The sequence below is a fragment of the Mya arenaria genome, chromosome 17, assembly GCF_026914265.1.
Source record: "Mya arenaria isolate MELC-2E11 chromosome 17, ASM2691426v1".
Classification (NCBI taxonomy): domain Eukaryota; kingdom Metazoa; phylum Mollusca; class Bivalvia; order Myida; family Myidae; genus Mya; species Mya arenaria.
In genome coordinates, this window is record NC_069138.1 from 2721263 (window position 1) to 2730570 (window position 9308).

The window sequence follows — 9308 nt, forward strand, 5'->3', positions numbered from 1 at the left end:
TTTACCCAAAGACCACCCTCACTTTGGTGGGGACCTAACCAACAACCTCTTGAGTGAGAAGCGTACACCTTTACCCAAAGACCACTCTCACTTTGGTGGGGACCTAACCAACAACCTCTTGAGTGAGAGGCGTTCACCATTAACCAAAGATCACTCTCACCTTGGTGGGGACCTAACCAACAACCTCTTGAGTGAGAGGCGTTCACCTTTAACCAAAGACCACTCTCACTTTGGTGGGGACCTAACCAACAACCTCTTGAGTGAGAGGCGTACACCTTTAACCAAAGATCACTCTCACCTTGGTGGGGAACAAACCCACGACCTCTTTGGTGAGGGGCGTAAACCTTTACCCAAAGACCACTCTCACTTTGGTGGGGACCTACCCAACAACCTCTTGAGTGAGAGGCGTTCACCTATAACGCAAGACCACTCTCACCGGGGTGGGGACCTAACCAACAACCTCTTGAGTGAGAGGCGTTCACCTATAACGCAAGACCACTCTCACTTTCGTGGGAACCTAACCAACAACCTCTTGAGTGAGAGGCGTTCACCTATAACGCAAGACCACTCTCACTTTGGTGGGGACCTAACCAACAACCTCTTGAGTGAGAGGCGTACACCTTTACCCAAAGACCACTCTCACTTTGGTGGGGACCTCACCAACAACCTCTTGAGTGAGAGGCGTTCACCTATAACGCAAGACCACTCTCACCTGGGTGGGGACCTAACCAACAATCTCTTGAGTGAGAGGAGTAAACCTTTACCCAAAGACCACCCTCACTTTGGTGGGGACCTAACCAACAACCTCTTGAGTGAGAAGCGTACACCTTTACCCAAAGACCACTCTCACTTTGGTGGGGACCTTACCAACAACCTCTTGAGTGAGAGGCGTACACCTTTACCCAAAGACCACTCTCACTTTGGTGGGGACCTAACCAACAACCTCTTGAGTGAGAGGCGTACACCTTTACCCAAAGACCACTCTCACTTTGGTGGGGATCGAACCAAAAACCTCTTGGGCGAGAGGTGTTCACCTATACCACCAGACAACTCTCACCTTGGTGGGGATCGAACCCACAACCTCTTTGATGAGAGACGTACACCTATACCCAAGACCACTCTCACCTTGGTGGGGAACGAACCCACGACCTCTTGGGTGAGAGGCGTACACCTACACCACAAGACTCTCACCTTGTTTGGGATCGAACCCACGACCTCCTGAAAGAGGTGTTTACCTATACAACAAGATCCCTCTCCTTGGTTGGGATCGAACCCACGACCTCCTGAAAGAGGTGTTTACCTATACAACAAGATCACTCTCCTTGGTTGGGATCGAACCCACGACCTCCTGAAAGAGGTGTTTACCTATACAACAAGATCCCTCTCCTTGGTTGGGATCGAACCCACGACCTCCTGAAAGAGGTGTTTACCTATACAACAAGATCCCTCTCCTTGGTTGGGATCGAACCCACGACCTCCTGGAAGAGGTGTTTACCTATACAACAAGATCACTCTCCTTGGTTGGGATCGAACCCACGACCTCCTGGAAGAGGTGTTTACCTATACAACAAGATCACTCTCCTTGGTTGGGATCGAACCCACGACCTCCTGGAAGAGGTGTTTACCTATACAACAAGATCACTCTCCTTGGTTGGGATCGAACCCACGACCTCCTGGAAGAGGTGTTTACCTATACAACAAGATCCCTCTCCTTGGTTGGGATCGAACCCACGACCTCCTGGAAGAGGTGTTTACATATACAACAAGATCCCTCTCCTTGGTTGGGATCGAACCCACGACCTCCTGGAAGAGGTGTTTACCTATACAACAAGATCCCTCTCCTTGGTTGGGATCGAACCCACGACCTCCTGGAAGAGGTGTTTTCCTATACAACAAGATCCCTCTCCTTGGTTGGGATCGAACCCACGACCTCTTGAAAGAGGTGTTTACCTATACAACAAGATCCCTCTCCTTGGTTGGGATCGAACCCACGACCTCCTGGAAGAGGTGTTTACCTATACAACAAGATCCCTCTCCTTGGTTGGGATCGAACCCACGACCTCCTGGAAGAGGTGTTTACCTATACAACAAGATCCCTCTCCTTGGTTGGGATCGAACCCACGACCTCCTGGAAGAGGTGTTTACCTATACAACAAGATCCCTCTCCTTGGTTGGGATCGAACCCACGACCTCCTGGAAGAGGTGTTTTCCTATACAACAAGATCCCTCTCCTTGGTTGGGATCGAACCCACGACCTCCTGAAAGAGGTGTTTACCTATACAACAAGATCCCTCTCCTTGGTTGGGATCGAACCCACGACCTCCTGGAAGAGGTGTTTACCTATACAACAAGATCCCTCTCCTTGGTTGGGATCGAACCCACGACCTCCTGGAAGAGGTGTTTATCTATACAACAAGATCACTCTCCTTGGTTGGGATCGAACCCACGACCTCCTGGAAGAGGTGTTTACCTATACAACAAGATCACTCTCCTTGGTTGGGATCGAACCCACGACCTCCTGGAAGAGGTGTTTACCTATACAACAAGATCACTCTCCTTGGTTGGGATCGAACCCACGAGCTCCTGAAAGAGGTGTTTACCTATACAACAAGATCACTCTCCTTGGTTGGGATCGAACCCACGACCTCCTGAAAGAGGTGTTTACCTATACAACAAGATCACTCTCCTTGGTTGGGATCGAACCCACGACCTCCTGAAAGAGGTGTTTACCTATACAACAAGACCCCTCTCCTTGGTTGGGATCGAACCCACGACCTCTTGGCTGAGAGGCGTACGCCTTAAACACAAGATCACTCTCTGGTGGAGATCAAACCCACAAACCTCTTGGGTGAGAGGCGTTCATCTATAACGCAAGACCACTCTCTGGTGGAGGTCAAACCCACAAACCTCTTGGGTGAGAGGCGTTCATCTATAACGCAAGACCACTCTCACTTTGGTGGGATCGAACACACGACCTCTTGGGTGGGAGGCATCTACCTATACTGCAAGAACATTCTCACCTTGGTGGGGATCAAACCCACGTCCAACTGGGTGAGAGGCATAGCTCTATACCGCAACACTATTCCTACCTTGGTGGTGATCAAACCCACAACATAAAAAACTATCGTTAAAAAATTCAAACATACTAATGGATTGTGCCAAGAGGTTTACTTAAATCAGTTACGATTCTCTCCCAAAACGGCCCTAAAATACCAAGAAAAAGATTATTGAAATGATAAGAGTAATAACCCTTATGCGTATTGCATTGTCTAAGTGGAAACATAATTAATACTCTAGAAAGTATAGAGAAAGGAGTGTGAGAAGAAAAGGTGTGATCGAGAGCTGAGCCAAAAGTAATATTCAATATGGTCTTAATTTGATTGAAGATTGATTTAGCTAATCGGATTGCGTGGACCTGTACAGTGAATGATTAGCCGATTAGACTCACATTAGAATTCTACTCAACTTAACGCGCATTGATTTTTTACATTCATGTTGCATGAAATTGAAACAAGTGAAATACCCCATATATATATGGAGAGCACATTTCAATGTTCTAACATTCTGTTAAAATGTGTATATGTCAGGTGCATTTTGGTGTTTTTTCATGAAACTCAATTAGCTAAATTTCAACAACATTTAAAACTGCACTCTCGAAGATTGACTTTTGTGACATTTTTGTTTGTTTTTTGTTTTGTCTTGGAATGAGCCACTTTTTGCGTAAATGTCTGGAAACCAATGACGGTTTACAATGTCAGAATTCCTTACATTTAACTACGCTGCAGGCCCCGATTTATCGATACATCTTAAGCTTAACAGGCTTAAGTAGCTTATTTCAATTAGCCAAAATACATACTTAAATCAAATTTTAATAAATGAAAAATTGTGTATTGTGATTCTCATAAAGATTATTTCCATCTAAAGTGTAAAAACTCTGAAAGAAATTAATATTACGCAATTTACTGGAAACCAAAAATATTGAGATTAGCTTAATCCTGTTATAAGGGACTTAAGAAGTTTCGAGAAATTGGGGCCAGTAGATCGCGTAGTAATTTCAATTTAGCAGTTAAACCTACGGACTTTACTTTAAGGAATATTAATTATATTAACACTACAATTAATTAATATCATTATCATTCATTTTACAAACTACTTCTAACGATGTACAGGTGTATTCGAATGAGTTTAAGTTGTGACTTATTAAAAGTGGAAGAACATAGCGGTGCATATTTACTCTAATAGAGCCAAAAAGTAAACAGAAGGTCGCATACCATAAAGCCAATTTTGTGAAGAGCTAACCTTATTTTTATGGTGTTATACTGTTATTTTTTTTTGCTTAAAGCCATGGTTTGCCAACCTGTTACAGCGAAGAAAAGAATTAGCTAGCAACAAAAGTGAAACGAAATTGCGATTTTCTACTTTAATAGCGTGTTATGTGCATCTATTTTGTAAAACTAATTAGAAACACCTTTATCTTTAATCAATATATTTCATATTGCCTTTGCGATATTATTCAGACAAATATTCTATCACGGATGTTTCATTTGTATTGATTTTGCGACATCTTGCAGATGTTTTGAATGAGGACAGCACGTGACATTAAAGGTATTGCGCGGAGAAATAACGAGATCGCAAAACAATGAACTTTTTCTATATATCACTAATTTCTATCTCCCGAAACAATTTATTTGTTTAAATCGTCAAAATTGGACTATAACTTATTTGATTTTTTTGGTGTTTTCTTAGAATTGATCTACGTAAAAATAAAATTTGAAAAATCGTCGATTGTTTATAGCCCACACAAAAATGCAAACACCAAGTATATGCTACCATCAAATACTAACACTAGTTTAACTATTAAGCCTACTTACTAACATGTATTCTATGGAACTATTTTGGTGAATACGTCAGAATCGATCTACGTAAACTCATTGATCAGAAAATTGAAAATTTCTCGATCGTCATTGGCCCACACAAAAATGCAAAAAGCAAATCTTGTTGAACAAATTTTTATCAATCTCTAGTTTAAACTTGTTTATGTTACAACGATTGTGAAACAATTATTACAACCACAGGCAGCAGTTACGTTGACATGACCCACCCTATGGCTAACCCCTCTAAAAAAAATAAGTATTTTTTTTTAAAGACCAAAAATGATTGGAACATTTTTTTTTACTAATTTTTTAGAGGGGGTGGCCATAGGGGGGGGGGGGGTCCTGTCAACGTAACTGCTGCCTGTGATTACAACATTATAGTAATCACTCTCGTTGGCACGATTATACGCGAGAGTGTGGTCTTGTGTTGTAGGGGAAACACCAGAGAACCCGGAGAAAACCAAATTGTCCGGCTTGGTGACCACAAAACAAACTCACATGTGCCCAGGCCGGGAATCGAACCCGGGTCGCCTAGGTGAGAAGCGAGTGCGCTAACCGGTCATTTTTTTAACAATTGTATCCAGTGATAAATGTATCATCACTGTCAACGGTGATTCACTTTATCCTTAACGGTTGTTATTTAATTTGTTGTATAAACATAGTTTTAATTTCAACACACCCAAAAGTTCTAAACTCTTATAAATTGCATTATTGGTACATGTACTAAAATGAAACAGTTTTACTCAATCTCTTACATCTTAAATTATAACCACAAGAACGTATGATCATCAAAAGACTTTTCCAAAAATGTGGGGCCAACATGTTCACGGACGAGCTTAGTGGCCTTAACACAAGGCTTAACAGGTATGTGACTAGAGCTAAACAAATCGTAAAACCATTTACAGGACATAATAGTTGCATGTAACATCGAACATTTTGAGCCAAGAATTGTGTATAAAGGCTTAGTTTAAAGGCCAAGTTCATTTCTATAATAAAACCTCCAGAACTGCACAGCAGAGCATTCAGATCTTAGATCTGATCGACAGCAACTGGCAATACAGATACAGATTATTACTCCAAAGTTGTGTTCTTTACACGGCTTTGAGAGATGGTGGTCACTTATAGAAGTCTTACACTTCGCTATAGAAGGCTTACACTTCGCCTCTAGGCTCGAACTATCCATCAAATTGACAAAAAAAGAACCATACATGACAGAGCGGGTAGCTAGCTTTAGTGCTTGTTGTTTTATTTTCAGTTACCTTTACTTTGTTTTCAAGTTGATGATGGCTTCGATGAGGCTAATATTATTATTTTTGTAATTTCTGATAAATGTTTAGACAAGTTGTGAGGTTATTAGCATATAAAATTGTTCAACCCCCAGTGAACTGTTGTTTCACTGACCGGTCCAAGGCGGTTATCCCATCATTAATTCACAGTGTGTGTATACCACGTGATAAATTGCGTCATAAATGCTACGTAGGAAGGCAATATTTTGATTTATAAAAAGACTTTAAACAAAGATAACTTCACTATTTCTTCGCCATTTTAAATGAAACATAGCGCAGTCTATGCCGCTTTTGGAGCACCGCCTTCGGTCTTTTATCAGAGTTTGATTGAGAGTTTAGTTTCTTAAAACACTTGGACAAACCTTTTCACCAGACGGCCGTCTGACGGAGCACTGTCAAAACATTATTTTGGAACCAGGTTTGTCGAAGCGTTTGAAAAAACTAATCAGCTTATCACATTTCGGTAATAAAACAAATGCGGGGCTCTTTAAGCGTCATAGACTGCCCTTTATATTATTTAAAATGGTGCTGTAAAAGAAAAGTTATCTTTGATTTAAGTCTTCATTTTAAGCAAAATGTTGCCTTCCGATAGCATGTATGACGTAATTTATCACGTGGTATACACACACTGATTCATAAAGCTATTTTAATGCTTGAGTGGTCTGTTTCTGGTATGTGTATGTTCGTGTCTCTCGTGCAATGTCGTTTAGACCATTACCTGGTACCTCTACATTCGAAACTCCTCGGCCATTTTCCATCGAAAACAACCTAAGATATATGAGGAAGAATTCACTGTCCAGCTTGTTTTGTTACATCACAAATTGCTTGGTGTCCACATAAAAAAAAAATTATCAATAGTTTAATAAGTTCTTTTACATGCTACTGCATTTGTTTTTGTCACTTCTAAAATACCATAGGAGATTTAAATAAAGCACTTCACACAAAAAAAGTAATGAGCCTTCAATTTATTTAAAAAAGTGGTGATGTAACGATGACATTCCACTATAAATGGAACCCTTTCTTGTTGTAAACATTTGATTTATTATAATTTGTAATGCTTTGTCACATAAATAGTTGTTTTTTATGCAGAAAAACCAAGCAAACCATGCCGAGTTTTGAAGCATGCAATCGGTTTTAGGACTTTACATCCAGATGTAACTGGACACAAAGGTGCACATCAAAGAGTAAAGTTAAATACTTTTGTGGCAGTAATATGAGCTATTTGAGGCTTATTTCTCGTATATGTCTCTTGATTATTGCGTAACACAGGTACATAACATGTTTATACATTCTTTCTTACTAGCACTAGACTTAAAATGCTTTTCAAAATTATTTGGACGTAACTTGGGACTCAAATGTCAAAATCGGTAATGAATGGTGTCGCCGTTACGTATTCGTGTAATAAGAGCTGTGTGACAACAGGCATTTTTTAAGAAATTCCTAATTATCTGGTTAAAGTTTACTCAGTTTTATGCAAAATTGCCAATTATGACTGCTTAAAAAACAGCGTGTACCGATGTAAACACAATGACTTCGTAGACGTAACATAAGACACCGTAGACGTAACATAAGACACCAAAATACCAGCTTTGGATCGTTCTTTACAACACATTTGAACTGAACGCGCGTGAAATCAAATGTTTTAAACCTCAAGACAATTGAGACAAATCATTAGTTTGTGCACCCGTACAGGCGAAATATACAAGCTGCATCAATTAATGTCATGAAACTGAATGAAATAAGCCCACCTCGAATCTGTTAGCTTCTACGACAACACTTACCCATGCTTTGCTTGTTCCGCCATCTTGGATATACTACACAGTATCAATGCGCGCGTTCGGTGCTACTTTTCTGTCACAGTATTAGCTATATGCCACACAGTTAAAGTTTGTCGAAATACACAAAGGGCTGTGTACATGAACAAAATCTGAATAATTTGTGACGTAACATTTGAGACACGAAATATTTCGGTCAATACACGTTTTGTACGTATTTATGGGAACTATTGTTTTCATCAAATGAACACCTGACCTCGGTAAAATTAAAAACAAAGTGAATTATACATGTCTGTTGTTGTCAAAAAACCAAGCGATTCGAGACGTAACATATTTGACACAAAATGTTACGTCATGTTTTCTTCAGATTAAAATTAAAGATAAATCGTCTGAAGCAACCAAAAGTCCAAAGCGCTGAAGGAGGCAATATCAGTTTTCTGAACCCATGGTAAAAATGTTCATCAAATGTCCAACAAAACTGACCAAATTTTATAAAAAATAACTACTAGTTCCTGTATTTTTAAAAATTATTATTATACACATATAAAATTCCATCAATGTTGTCTTTCTAATGATTACAACACTGGAAGCATAGAAAAAAACGCAAACTACAACTAAATCCAATTATTTGAGATGTAACTGAAAATGCAGGACAGTGAATTCTTCCTCATATACCGGTACATCAGTAGAAGTAGATCGTAAAATAAATTATAGTATTTATTAATTATAGTGTTTTAACGTTCATTGTGTATTATTCATTCAATATGATTGCCATTGAAGTGAATTATTGCATAAGTAAAGTCATCATGTTTAACTACTAAATTGAAATTACAACGCGATTTACTTCACAAATACCACCGACAAGGATGATTAAATTAAGGATTAAGATTGAGGGATTTCAATTTCAGACTGTCGTTTATTTGTTGCTGCTGTTGTTTTTGTTGTTGTTGTTGTTGTTAGACATTGACTTTAATTTTATTTTTATATCAAGTGATTTCAACAGAGGTTTTATACACTCTTAATACAACTCAAACTGCAAGGACAAGTCAGTTATCTTTTTTTTAAAGTAAATACCTTGTGGCACAGGTTTGAGTCCCAAGAAACACGGAACGCTTGACAAAAACTAAAAGGTATGAACAACAAAACAGCCCATTGATCAACAGAGCTCTTAGGCTCTGAATAATATAGTTAAATTTACAAGGACGAGCCGAGAAGTGATCATTTAATGTTAATACCTTGTTAAATGGCAAAAGTCTAAGTACCAAGAAACACTGAACGCGTGACAAAAATACATCAACGTATAAATAACAAAAAATAGCACATGCATCAACAGAGATCTTAGGCTCTTAATAATGCAGTTCAAGTGCCAAGAA